We start from the raw sequence: 15,000 nt of genomic DNA on the forward strand, positions 1-15,000 counted from the left end.
GAAAGAAAGAAAGAAAGAAAGAAAGAAAGAAAGAAAGAAAGAAAGAAAGAAAGAAAGAAAGAGAGAGAGAGAAAGAAAGAAAAAGAAAAACTGATATGACAGACAGCGAGATAATAGATAGACAGACAGGCTGACAGCCAGCTCAATTGATCGGGCATTTTGGCTGACACAGAAGAACATGGTGCCCACTCTCGAGAGTGTTGCAACTGAGAAGGGAAAGTGACAGAGCCAGAACGCATTGCCCAGCAGCCACTCACAGTGTTGTCAGATGTGACCAGAGCAGCAGAGGATTAAATGGCAATTAGGGATTCAAAGGGAAGGACCACGAAGACAGAGGAGAACTTGCTGTGGGCTGCAGGAGCTGCAGGTGGAGTGGGGCTCTCTCAGGGGCTTGCGGGGGTGGCTTCCTTGCACTAGATTCCAAGAACCCGGCTGATGTAAAAATCCCAAACAGTGCCCCCAGGTTGCACAGCGATTGCCAGACACATGGCAAGATTTCAGATGATGCCCAGAGAAACTCCGTTTTTTTTTTAAATGAATACTTATATAATTATTTTGATGTTTGATATGAAAAATACATACCTGGCAAATTCAACCAGAGATTTCATAGCTATTATTATTCAGGACAAAGCTAAATATAGTATGTTACAGATAAAAGTGGCCCTACTTAAAAAATATTAAAGTCCACAAGCAGGTGGTTCTCAGGCTGGAAAAACTCCAAAATCAGGTGTGGGAATGCTGAAAGTGGCCAGCTTAGAGCGAAGGAGTCAGCCCTCCCACTCCCCACAGAAACAGAGCCCCAGAGGGAGGGCCTGGGAAGGTTACCTCCACGGGAGGCCTTGCTACTGGGCAGCTAGCTGGGTCGCCAGAGGCAGACGTGGGCTTTGTGGCCCATGCCTGCACTTGTGGAAGTGGCCATGTATATTCAAGCACACCAGGGCCTCCCTGGGCAGCATCTTCCCCACCACCGAAGCCGTGTGGGAGCAGGAAATACTCCTAGAAAGAACTGCAAGGGTGGCTCCTGCCTCCTGCAGGGGCAGCAAGCTCTGGCAAGTCCCTTCCCTTCTAAAGGAGAGAGAAGGGGAAGAAGAGAGAGGGAAGAGAGAAAGGCAACAGAGAGGGAAGGGGAGAAGGAAAGTTGGGGGAGGAACAGGGATATGAGGAAAAAGATAAAGAAGAGAAAGAACAAGAAAGACAGGAGAGAGAAAGAGAGAGAAAGAGGGAGAGAGAGTGTACATGCCTATCTAAAGACCAAATGCTGGTGAAAGTCCTTATCAGGGAGAAAAATTTTAAAATGCATGAACTCTATTTATACCCTGAGTAAACAAGATAATTACGTGTTCGTTTCATAAGTTGTGCCTTGATTTCAGATCACCAGTGACCATGAATGTTTGGATTCCATATAAGCATGTTTAAAAGCCACGGGTCTTGACCCTCCGACCAGGAAGCAAAGCTTAGTCAACACTTTTCACACTGTGATCAAGGCGTAAAGCACAGAGTTGAACAAACTAACATTTTGCTCTTGGAACTGAAGTATAAGCAGGAGAACTGATGAATCTGCTAATTGTTCCATTGTTCTTGCCGGCTCCCGACATTGGCATATACCTCCCGTATCACCCAAAGTACCTCTTTTGTATACATATGAAAAGAAAAACCCATATGACCCTGATGAATATAAAGGGTGGTTTTTTTTTTCCCAAGAGTCATCACTTTTTGTTGTTTTCTTAAGGCCAAGTTGCTTGTGTACAGTTCATGGCCTGGCCTGAGAGCGTGCTGGGACTGCCTGAAACGCAACCAAGCACCCTGCACAGGCTGGACACTGTCTGGACACCCCAAACGGCCTGTCCCAACGTCCATCTTTCTTCCTGTAGTCACTCTAAGCCTCATTCAAGAGAAAGGCAACAAGTTCTGCAAGAGGCTGGTGGGGTGATTCTCTTGTATTTTTTGAGACAGGATCTTGCTCTGTCATCCAAGCTGGTGTGCGATGGTGGGATCTTGGCTCACTACAACCTCTGCCTCCTGGGCTCAAGCCGTCCTCCCACCTCAGCCTCCCGAGTAGCTAGGACTGCAGGCGCACGCCACCATGCCAGCTAATTTTTGTATTTTTTGTAGAGATGGGATCTCCCTATGTTGCCCAGGCTGGTCTTGAACTCCTAGGCTCAAGTGATCTGCCCACCTCAGCCTCCTAAAATGCTGGGATTACAGACGTGAGCCACTGCGCCCAGCCGGGGTGATTCTCTTTCCCATTCCCACTTTCCCTGCGTCACTTCGGCAAATGGTTTTCTAGCGGCTCTGTTCTTGGCTACATCCCAATGAGTCACAAACACCTTAATTGGGCACACAGCTTTGTTCACCATGGGGGTCCAGCCCACACTTCTACTCTTGCCTGCTCCGATGCTATATCCTTTACATCTTACACCTGCACCCTAAGTGCCAACAAAACAGAGATGCTTATCACTCTCCGACATACCCATCTGCCCCAGTTTTTCCAGTTTCCCCCTATCTTGCCTCTCCCGGGCATGACCACTTAATCCCCTCTCCTGCAGCTGCAAATGCATGTGACAAACTCCTGCCTTCAGCGAGAAGCTTCTCTCTTGCCTTCTCCCATCTCCATTGGTGAATACCTTCCTGGTCCCACAAGGTCCAGCTCCAAGGCCGGTCCTTCCACGAAGCTCTTCCTGAGCCTCCAAACTAGCGCAGTTTTTCCTCTCTTTAAATGATTGCACAGTGCTGAGCACAGAGGAAGTGCACAACAATTATTAGCTCCTTTATTATCAGTCCACAATTTATTCTTATTGCTTTTATTAACTGGTCTCTCCCTCTCGCCGGAGAATTCATGGCTCTCCATTGAATCTCAGAGGTGGCACTGGTTGTGCTCTACTTTGCGATGTGGTTTGTGATCTGTGGGTTCCTCCGCTCTGTAGCTATAACCCATCATTTTCTAGAATGGTGGTTCCGGGTAGAGTAGGCGGGCTCTGTGTGCTGAAGAAGCGCGCACCTTACTTCCCTACAGGCAAAGTCCTTTTAGGCATCGTTGTCAATCCGCAGCCCTGGTGACACGCTGCCTCCTGAGAAAACTCAAGGGGTTACAACAGCATTGCCACCAAGGGTCATCCAGACCTCAGTCCTCACTGAACATGCATGCTGTCGATGCTGGGTGCACGGAAGATCTGGACTGGGCGCTCTGGGCAGTTGGGGAATAGATGGGGAAATACTGTGTCCCCTCCTCTTGTCAGCCTAGAGTTAGTTCTAGGGAGCTTGTCCCAGCCCACCAGGTAACAGATCAAGACCTGCTGCTTAAGATCCACATCGGAGTCTTTCCTTAATTTTAACCCCAATCTCCCCCACAATCTTAAACAAGAACCAGTGGTAAGCTCAACAGTCCTCTGTGGGGAGGAGAAGGAAAACAAGCTTGATTTGGCCTTGCAGGATGCTACACCTCAAATATCAAAACACCTTTCAGATCCTATTTCTGGCCAGGCACGGTGGCTCATGCCTGTAATCCCAGCACTTTGGGAGGCAGAGGTGGGTGGATCACTTGAGGTCGGGAGTTCGAGACCAGCCTGACCAACATGGCAAAACCTTGCCTCTACTAAAAATACAAAATATAGCTGGGTATGGTTGCGGGCCTCTGTAATCCCAGCTACTCAGGATGCTGAGGCAGGAGAATCGCTTGAACTCAGGAGGCGGAGGTTACAGTGAGCCGAGAGCACAGTACTGCACTCCAGCCTGGGTGACAGAGCCAGAGTCCATTTCAAATAAACAAAAACAAACCAACCAACCAAAAAAAAGAGAGTGAGAGAGAGATCCTATTTCCACTGCCCTCCTAAAAGCAAAAGGGAATGGTGGTCCTGGTCTCCCTCTACATATTCTTGCTCATGGCACTGGGTCCTTTCAGCCCAGATTCATTGGGCTAGGGTAAAGGAAAGGTTCCTCACGGTCAATGAGAATCAACATTACTGCTAAAGACTGCTGACAGCCCACATCACACCCGCACACATGCATGACACATTCACGGAAGGCCTGGTGTCCCCCAGAAGGTTACAACTATTGACGGATTTGGAAAAAAATATAAAATAACATATATTTCTTCCCCTATTTTCTGTCTTACCTGGTCCATTGCCAGGAACATAAAGACCATCTAGATGGACCAGTCTTACTGGTTCACACCTGCAATCCCAACGCTTTGGGAGGTGAGGTGGGAGGATCGCCTGAGGCCAAGAGTTCAAGACCAGCCTGGCAGCACAGTGAGACCCCATTTCTGATAAGAACAGATACTATACTTGAACAGCCAAAAGGCCTAGAAACGATGAGACCCCATTTCTACAAAAAAATAAAATAAAAGAATGAGCCAAGCATGGTGGTGCACACCTGTAGTCCCAGCTACTTGAGAGACTGAGGTGGAAGGATCACTTGAGCCCAGGAGTCTGAGGCTGCAGTGAGCCCCCGTCACACCACTGCACTCCCACCTGGACAATGACAGATGGAGACTCCATCTCCACAAACATAAATAAATAGAGAGTACCTGGGTCAGTGCAAGAGAGCAGCCATTTTCTCCTTCCCGCTCTGCTGACGTGCTCTTGCAGAAAGGCAATGGTTTATATCCATCTTGCTTTTTTCACATGACCCTCCTTTTTTGTTTTAATTAGCATGTCTTGACCAAGGATGGTGACTCACACCTGTAATCCCAGCAGTTTGGGAGACTGAAGCAGGTGAATCACTTGAGGTCAGGAGTTCAAGACCAGCCTGAGCAGCATGGTGAAACCCTGTCTCTACCAAAAATACAAAAATTAGCCAGGCATGGTGGCCTGTACCTGTGGCCCTAGCTGTTCAAGAGGCTGAGGCAGGAGAATCACTTGAGCCCAGGAGATAGAGTTTCAATGAGCCAAGATCGCATCACTGCGCTCCAGCCTGGGCAACAGAGTGAGACCCTGTGTCCAAAAAAAAAAAAAAAAAAAAAAAGAATGAGCCAAGGTCGTGCCTCTGCACTCCAGCCTGGGTGACAGGATAAGACTCTCTAAAAAATATATTAAAAAAATAAAAAATAAAAAAAAGCATGTCTCAAAACAAAGACAATGCTTTCCAAATATATAAGCATCACTGAGACACCGTCAAAATAGATCATTGCTTTTGCCTTTTTTCATCTCCTTCAGAAGAAGACATGGGAACAATGAGCAAAGCCCTCACGAAGCAGCCAGTTCCTCGGTTTACCCACAGTGCCCAGGGAAAGAGGTAGGACCAAGGTTCTCGAAGGAATAGGGTTGGCAAAGGAAACTCCCCAGGCAAATGAGTCATGGTGAGGGTAGCTGGGCCACGTCAGGCATGGCCGGCCCCTGCAGGTCTTCCTCCCACAGGCCTGGACCCAAGATTCCTAGAATAGCAGGAAAGCAGCTAGGATGTCTGCACCATGGATGGTGGAGCCAGCCCTACCTTGACGCCCTTTGCTTCTCTGGGGTCCAAGCCTAGGGCACTTTCTGCAAAGCGGCCTCCTAGAAGACCAGACTGCATCACACTCTTCCCAGCCAACTACCTTTATAACAAAGTGTTGAGAAGTGGCTCTCACCTCCCGGAGCTCACTAGGAAAGCCACCTGCCTCTGCCTGGAGGACTGGCACACCTCTACCCCTGGCACAATTGCAGCTGCAGGTACCTGAGAACACTTGGACTGAGGGTCCACACACACAGGGCCGTGAGAGTGACAGCACCCAGACCCGGAGGGGCTTTGGTCCCAGGGAGGCTGGTCTACGGACGATGGTGACATTGAAATGTTTTAAACTGACATCCAACCCACATCTCTCTTCCTGCACTTTCTCACCTGCCCGTGCCCCACAGTGCAGGACAGACAGGCACCCGTAGTAGGACCAGTGGCAGAAGTGAGGCGTCATGGGTTAATGCGCCTCTTTTCTTAGTGGTGTCTATTTGCAAAGCTGACCTAATGCACAGCCTCACAGCTCTCGACCTCTGAAGGGCCAAGAGGGACACAGGAGCCTTTGTCTCATGGCAAACAAAAGGCAAAGTCACAGCAGAGTGGACCCTGAAGTGATGTGGGACGCTTGCCCCACCCACCCCACCCTGGAGGACACCAGCCTTGCCAGGCCACCCGCGGGGGCAGATTCAGAGTGAATGTGGCAGAAGGAAATGTATGTCCAGCTTCAACCCCACCACCCGCCCAATCCCCACTCTTTGGAAGGTCTCACATCGAGTGGCACTTCCCAAGCCCAGGGAAACTGACATTTCTCTGCACCAATAGCTAACACAAAGAGAAGTTCTCCAAAAAGCAAAGTCCATTGCACGTTTTGTTTTTTGTTTTGTTTTGTATTTTAGAGATGGGGTTTCACCATGTTGGTCAGGCTGGTCTCGAACTCCTGACCTTGTGATCTACCCGCCTCGGCCTCCCAAAGCGCTGGGATTACAGGCGTGAGCCACGGCGCCCCGCCTATTGCGCATTTCGGACTCCTTCGTGGCCGCCAGTCATCTCCACTTCGCCAGGCCTCTCCCCGGACGCCCTCCCTCCGCAGCAAAGCCCCCCAAATCTCCAGCAATTGGACCCTCATTGCAAAGCAAAAAGCGACATAATTAGCTCCATAAAGTAATCAAGCCCCATTAAAGGAAAAAAAAATATATGACATGAAGCTTTTGTTTCCAGAAATGAAAGAAAGAAGGCTTAAGAAAAAAAAAAAAAAAAAGAAGGAAAGAGAAGAAAATCCAGCAGCAGCAGCAACAGCGTCGGGGATTCCAGAAAAGGAGAAGCTTGTCGCCCAGACACACAGGGAGAGTTCTCCGGGCGGGTGCCGAATGGTAAGAAGGGTTAAATTTATGTTCCATTACAAGTCCCCTTTTTTTTGGTCTCATCTTCTCAGTAAAACACATAACTTAAAATGAAATCAAATATTAAAAATGACAGACTATATAAGTGCTGTGAGTAACTTCAGGTCACGGAGGGAGGGAAAAGCCGGCAAGTTGTCAGGCACTATCTGTCAGAGTGAATTAGAAACAATCAACAGAGACTGAAAGGGAAGGTGATTGTTATTAAGCAGCAGGGCTGTGAGCAGGCTACCCAGATGTGGTCATGCATATAAAGGACAGGAAGCAGCAGTTTAATTCAGGAAGCCCTGGCGAACAGGGCAGCAGAGAGGAGAAAAGTCCTTTGTCGCTAATAAGCTGGAAGTTACTTTGATAACAGCGGGGTTAGGCTCGAGAATAAAACACATTTCTTTCACTACCACACACCATTAATATCGCAGAAATGTGGTTGGAAGAAATGCCCAGTGCGCGGCCGGCTTAGCCAGTGGCCTTCCCCGGCAGAAGCCTGGGAAGCCGGAGCCTGAGTCGTCCCCATTTCAGCCAATGGCTCCCCTCCTTCCAAGGCCAGGCTCTTTCTGACCGCATCGGACCGACTGTCACCTTCCAGAAATGTCATCTGACCAAAAAGGAATACTGATGGTGTTTCATTATGTCCCGACGTCAGGCACTCCCATCTCTGTGGCCTGTGCGAAAGGTACAAGCCCGGTAAACAGCCTCGACATAATAAAGTCCATGCATGCAGCAACGAAAAACAATTTTATATGCAGACAAGGCCCGATTTCATAAGAAATTACTTATGCAGGCGTTCTGCAATTATCCTGTGATACTTTCAGGCAACAGTCTGACAGCAGTTGTGCAAACAATAAAGGGATTACAGAAATAAAAACAAATAATATTACACACACAGAAACTCCATGTTGCATGTGGAAAGGATGAAGGGAGGGTACAGAAATCAAGGGAGCCGGGCAGGGGCCAACAGGAAGTGAGGCCCGGAGCCCAGCCGACCCCTCCCCAAGCACTTGCACTACGCCCAAGCTTGCTGCAGGGTACTTTCGTAGAAGGAAACGCTCAGCAGCTATCTGGGGGCCTGCCCCCACCTCCTCCCCTAGCTCTGGAGATGCTGGGCCACCTGCTTGCCTCTCTGATCCTCAGGCTCTCGTTGCAGGGAAGCTGAGGTTCCTGGTTCCCTCTGAGGAAGGAGCAGAGTCCGGACCGGGAAGAGGTGAGCAATAGGTTTTTTTCTTGCTTAGCAGGTGGCCTCATAGGACAGAAAGCATCTTGTCCTTCCACCTGTCCCAGGGTCAACGCAGGCCCTGGGTCAACTGCCCCTGTCCAGTCGCAGCCCAGAGAAAGCCTCAGCAGAGCAGAGGATCAGGACCACTGCTTCCCAAAGGCAGGGGAGAAAAGGCAGTGGATCAGCCACACGCAAGGGTGGAATCAGACTCAGAGGAGGCAGAAGTGTTTTCCCAAGCAGCCCTTACCCAAGTGGGGTGGGGAGTGGTCGTCCTACTGCCCCCAGGGATGCAACTCGGCCATCCCCTCATCCCCACTGCAGACATTGGTAGGATAGGTTGGCACCCTATAATTCAGGCGCTGGGGAGACAGGAGGGAAGGTGGAACCAGATGCCTGCAGCGGGGCGTCCTGACTGCCTCCCCCAGAAGATGGGGACTTGTGTATTGCTGCCCACCTCTGAGCAACGGCCCTACCCCCATGCGGTCAGAAACCATCACTGGGCTCCCTGTGGCACTGCCATATTCAGCAGCAGGAGAACTCAGGGCCAGGAGAAGCGTGGGGCCAGGGACCTGCAATGCTCCAGGCCCTCTGCACCTCATACACTCCAGGCCAGGCTGTCCCAAGGGCAGCTCAGGGCCACACTGGCTACTCCTTGCAGAGAGCCCCCCATGCACGCGGTGTCTGCCCCTGCACTCAGGAATCACAAATACAGGCCCCAGGTCCAGCCAGTCCGCACGCACACTTGTGTTTACAGAAAGTGTTTTGAAAACTGGAATTTGTTACCCACATCAGAGAAGAAAAATTTTTAAAGAACTGGATTCCCTTCTGCTGACTTTTCTTTTAAAACTCCGAAAACCTGGGCAAACTCGGCCCACGCTCCTGGGCGGCTGCAATAGGTGGAAACTGAGTGGTGATGGTGGCGGTCCCTTTTGATGGGCCAGCTCTCCCCACGCTGCTCTGTGCGACTGACCTTCATGCATTGACCAACTGCGCTCTGAATCTGGGGCAATGACAGCTCCTCAAGAGGGATGAGACCTGCCCGGGACACACAGTGACAGGGTGGGCCACAGAATCACATTCTGAGGCAGAGTCCAAACCCTGCCCCAGGCTGAGCTGCTTCAGCCTTGATTGCCTTTGTCCAAAACTTTCATGGTTCTGACCCTAAAATGGGCCTGCTGGAATCCCTGAAGGGCATCCCAAATCACCTGTCCAGGTACCAGAAACTCACAGCCAGCATTTGGGCCTGATCGCATCCCGAGTGTTGGCATAAGTTAGACTTGGGCAGACCTTGGGTTTTGCAATTCCTGCATGTTGGAAAATTCAGAAAGAAATGTGGATTTGTCATATATTGGGTTTGCTTAAACCGAAAGGCAACAAGTTCTAATGACTACAAGTTTCAGAAGCGAGGGGGCTAGTCAATCAGAACAGCAAGTGATTGCTAAATATAGGGTGGGCCAGGAATGATCCTAGGGGCTGAGAGCTACGGAGACGAAGAAGACACAAGCCCCACCACCCAGGCACAAGCTAGAGCCTCAGTTCACCTAAAGGGGCCCCCAAGGTGTCTGGATCTGCCTGGGCGTCCCGGGGGAGGTGAGGAGGGCATACTGTGCTCAGGTGAGAACATAAATGCGTGGATTTATGTTCTGACTCTGACTCTGCTAATGACTTGCTGTGTGACCCTGGGCCAGTCCCTTACCCTCTCTGAGCCCCAGCCTTCTCACCCATAAAAGGAAGGTGGCTTTGATCATAAAAGTTCCTGCTGGCCCAAGGGTTCCATGAGCCTAGGAATGACCTGGAATTCAGGAGAAGAGAGTATTGCTTGGCAATAACACCTGCACTGCCCAAGGGAAAGAGGTCTCAACTATAACCACCAAGACTCTTTACCCTTAAACTCACCCTGCATGCACGATGACCCATAATGACCCAGTTTTCCCCTGCAGTGAACAGGAGATGGCTGCAACTCCCTGGGGGTCACTCTTCTCCTCTGGGTATACACTTAGCCAGACCCAGGCTCCCTGATCAATGGAAGAAGCAGAGTCTATACCAGAAAGAGGTGAGCCATAGTTGAGCAGGGCAGCCCAGTTGGACTCTGTGGGCTGATGTGGGATCTGAGCTCAGAGAAGTTAAGTGGGCTGTGATATCTCCCAGAAGCCCTCCACCTATCACTCTCCCCAAGCACCCACAGCTGGGAGGCTCAGGCCTCCCTGGGCTGCACAGAAAGCTCATACCAGGGCCTGAGGAGCTGTCACGGGCCCTGCTGCTCCGAGAGCAGGGCCCCCAGTGCTGCTGTCCATCTTTCTTGCATCCGCAGAGCCTGAAATCCCCAATTCCCAGCTTTGGGCAAGTCACCAGGTCATCCCTCCAGCAGAAAATGAAGGCCACCAAGAGCCAATCCAAGCTACTCATTCCTGGCACCCAGGAGCAACTCCACACCCGCAAAGGGAGGGTTTCTCAAGATACTCCCTCTGGTTAAACATGAAAGTCCACACTCCTCAGCATGGCTTACAAAGCCATGCCTGATAAAAGCCTTCCACCCCGCCCATCCTCTCCCCAGGGCTCGCTGTCTGGCCACACTGGCCTACATGCTGCCCCTTAGACATGCCATGCTCTTCTCTACCACAGGGCCTTTGCACTTGCTGTCATATCTGCTGGGAAAGCTCTTCCCAGAACTCCATCCCACTGGCCCCTCCATGTCCTCTAGACCTCTAATTGGCAGTGTCCCTTCCTTAGGGGGACCTCCCCTGACCACCTGCCCTCTCTCAAGCACAGACACTCCCCCCTCTTCCCCCCCACATTCTCCTCCTTCATTTTCTCATGCATTTATGTCTCTATGATGTCATCGTATCCACTGGCTTTTTTGTTTACTGCTCCCCACCCTCGACCCCCATAACATCAGTCCTCTGAGGACAGGACCCTCGTCTGTCTTGTCTAACACTGTACCCAGTGCAATGGCTAAGAGTTCAGGCTCTAAACTTGAGAAGAATCGTGCTGGAAGCACCAGGTTTGAAGCAGGAAGAAGGGATCAGGCTAAGGCATCAGGCTCTAATGTCAGGAAGAGCCATGCTCAGTCCTGCCTTCCAGGTTTGGGGCAGGCCGCTTCTCTGACCTCAGATCCCGCATCTGGAAAATGGACGGAACTATAGTATCTACTACCTGCAAGGGGATTTGGAAGGATCAATTGAGGTGATACCAAGAAATTCGTACGCCAGAAGGAGCTCCGTTCTACCTTCTCTCTAGAGTCGAAATCATCTCTGATTTCGGTTTTCTCCCTGGGAAAGTGTACATAATGGGACCTTACACACCAACCTCATTCAGCAGCTACAAAGGAGTTTGCTGGGACCTTTTCTTCCAAAAGCCCGGAGATCTCGTGGTGAAGATTCAATACAATGCAAAGCCCCACACACATGTGCCGGGCTTATCATCATTATCACATGGAAATTACCATTATTCACTCCCTCCTCTGTGCTCCCAAAGTACCGCTCCTGCAGCATTTAACTAAGGTAATTACTGCCGTGGGAAGGATCTTGACTCACTCATCTGTACCAGGACAGAGGGGCTGACTCGGGGCAGCCCAGGCAACCACAGAATCAGCACCTAAAGTGCACACTGCCTGGGGTCCCCAGAGTCCTGTAGGTGCCTGGGACACAGTGTGTCTGTCAGATAAAAGGAAGGTCCTACAGGATCGGAGTGTCTTTCCTTCTGGAAGTCACCAGGCCTCTCGACCCGAACATGGGGTCTTTCCAAAGGATAAAGCTATAGAAGGCTAGACAACCATGCCCCAAAATTCTGCCTCCAATCTTTGCAGATGGCTGTCTGGAAATCCACATTGTGGTGGCACATGAAATCCGTCCAAGGTGTGTGATTCATTCAGTTACCAACGGCTGCTTCAATTAGTATGTAATCAGTGCCTAAGAGTGACACTCTGGGCCAGGCACACTGGCTTATATCTGTAATCCCAGCACTTTTGAGGCAGAGGCAGGCAGGTGACTTAAGCCACTGGTCCCCAAGCTTCTTGGCATCAGGGACCAGTTTTGTGGAAGATAATTTTTCCATGGATCAGGAGGTGGTGATAGTTTCAGGCGAAACTGTTCCACTTTAGATAATCAGGCATTAGATTCTCATAAGGAGCACACAACCTAGATCCCTCGTATTCGCATCTCACAATAGGGTCCGGGGTCCTATGAAAATCTAATGCAGCCTCTGATCTGAGAGGAGGTGGAGCTCAGGCGGTAACACTCTCTTGCCCACAGCTCAGCTCCTGTTTGACAGCCCAGTTACTAACAGACCACAGACAGTACCAGCCCATGGCCCAGAGGCTGGGGACCCCTGGTTTAAGCCCAGGAGTTCAAGACCAGCCTGGGAAAAATGGCACAATCTCATCTATACAAAACATACAAAAATTAGCCAGGCATGATGGGAGACACCTGTAGTCCTAGCTACTTGGGAGGTTAAGGCACGCGGATCCATCGCTTGAGACCAGGAGGTCAAGGTTGCAGTGAGCCAAGATCACACCACTGCACTCCAGCCTGGTGACAGAGTGGGATCCTGTCTCCAAATAAAAAAGTAAAATGAAATAAAATAAAGAGTGCGGTCTGGATGTCCTGAAGCTGCGTTTGTATAGCATTTGATACAATATGGGTTGGATGTGTGTCCCCTCCAAATCTCACGTTGAAATGTGATTTCTAGCGTTGGAGGCGGGGCCTGGTAGGAGGAGACTGATCATGGGGTGGATCCCTCATGAGCGGTTTCCTGCCATTCCTTTGATGATAAGTGACTTCTCACTCAGTTGGTTCATGCAAGATCTGGTTGTTTAAAAGAATCTGAGACCACCATCACCCCTTCCCTAGCTCCCTCTCTCACCGTGTGATGCTCCTTCTTCTCCTTCAACTTCCACCATGGGTAAAAAGCTCCGTGATGCATCACCGTAAGCCATGCAATTGCAGAAGCCGAGCAGATGCTGGCGCCTTGCTTGCACAGCCCAAAGAACCAGGAGCCAAATACATCTCCTTTCTTTATAAATCAGCCAGCCTCAGGTATTTCTTTACAGCATCACAAACGTGGCCTAATATGTAAGACTCTGAAAGGTCGAGTGTGCAGCGCAAAGAATCGGGAGGACACTGATGAAGAGAAGCAGCAAGAGCCCCAGCAGGTAACTCTGGAAGTTCAGAAAAGGCTCCGGGGTGGAATTAGCCCACTTCCAACCCATCTTTAACCAGCTCATCCCAGGCCCAGACTACCTGGGGCAGGACTCCACTTCAGGACCCTAGAAGCCTGTGGTCTGGAGCCTGAAGGTCAGCAAGAAGCAGGAAGGATGGTGCCCACACAGCCTTTGCTTGTTTCTAAGACCTGCCCCCTTTCTTGGTCTCCGGGGAATAACATTTCTTCTTGGGGACACAATTTGTTCTCGGATATAAAGTCTCAATCCTACTTCCAGTTCATGGGACCCAGAAATTATTCCAAGATGTATTATTTCCAGTCTGGGAAAATCTCCCTGCCTTTATGTGGCCAAACGCACAGAACATATCATTGTTCTGTATCTTATAGGAGGTCCAGAGCAGGCCAGAGCAGTTAATTTTGTTAAATGTATGACATGGCCAGGTGTAGTGGCTCACTCCTGTAATTCCAATGCTTTGGGAGGCCAAAGTGGGAGGATCGCTTGAGCCCAGGGAGTCAACGCTGCAGTGACCCATGATTGTACCACTGCACTCCAGCCTGGGTGACAGAGCGAGACCCCATCTCTATGAAAATAAATAAATCAGTAATATAAAACGCATGCCTCTGTGGCAGAGAATCTGATGAGCCTGGAGCTACTGTCTATGCTACAGAGTCCGAGAAGCTCATGCAAAGGATGTCTGAGTCTCATTTTCAGATGGCATGCATGCCCCGTCTCCACCTCCCTCAGTCAGGCACCTGGGCAGGTGGTTCATCCTTCCCTTCCTTACTTATCCCAAATGGGGTCAGGGAAAATGGTACCTTTCAGCACCTCCTCCAACTCGGGAGGCACACAGCGTAGAATGTTCCAGAACAAGCTGGTGCACTCACTGCCCCTGGACCCTTCTCCCCTACCTGAAGCCTGCAGCATGGATGCTAAACTGGGCCTTCCAAAACTGTGAGCATCCGCGTGGCAGAATCCTCACCATCAATGTAGCAGCTAAATATTGTAAGGCTCCTAACTCCTCCATCTGTGTTTTGCCTCCCAAGAGGGAAAATAGTCTTCGCAGACATTCCCTTATCTGGCAGGCAGATTCTAAACCTTACTGGCAACTGCAGGCTTGTTTTCCCAACCAAACAGCTATGGAACCAAAAATTGCTCCTGCCGGCGATATGCTGTGGAAGGAACTAGCCAACCAGCTCAGTCTGGAAGCCCAGGGCCCGGAAGCCTGTGGGTTGTCACCATGCCTAGGGGAGACCCAGTGCTCTGAGAAGTCACCGTTGCCAGGGGAGGTCTGCTCATCCGCTGACGGAAGCGACCACTGCTGATATGCACTATTCCTTTTTCTTAACACGAAATACACCCACCAAGAAACTGATGGAAAACACTCACCACAGTGTGAAATCAACACTTTCTAACTCAAATAAAGGGGGTTAAAAAAAGGAAAACTTCCAACTCTTACTCTGCAGATATTTTTCTTCTGCAATATTACACAAGGCCGTAGCACCACAGCTGTCTTGTCCCCTGCCTCCAGGCGCGCACCTCGGAGCCCCAGACCCTCGAGTTCCAATTTATGGTACTTCCCTGATTTTTTTCTTATCCCTTCCGATTCTTAATACCGGAACTCTGCACCTGTGCAATTGCTAATAAACCAATATCAGATGATAACCGTGGAAACCTAATTGATAGGGGCTTTTATCGACTGGCCTTGATGTCTATCTGAGGCTCTCAACAGCCAAGATTTAAATGTTTCATTTTATTTTTAACTTTCACTTTTCTACATTTCAGCGATGTCAGGCAAAGAGGTATGG

The 15,000-nt window shown here is 50.1% G+C and overlaps 1 protein-coding gene across 7 annotated transcripts in view; it reads right to left on the reverse strand.

The window, feature by feature from the left end:
• Positions 1 to 15,000, reverse strand: part of ZNF536 (zinc finger protein 536) — a 483,243-nt gene that overhangs the window by 336,102 nt on the left and 132,141 nt on the right. The window lies entirely within an intron of this gene.

Source organism: Sapajus apella, unplaced genomic scaffold, assembly GCF_009761245.1.
Source record: "Sapajus apella isolate SASKATOON/1434 unplaced genomic scaffold, GSC_monkey_1.0 scaffold68, whole genome shotgun sequence".
In the NCBI taxonomy this organism is placed as follows: Eukaryota; Metazoa; Chordata; class Mammalia; order Primates; family Cebidae; genus Sapajus; species Sapajus apella.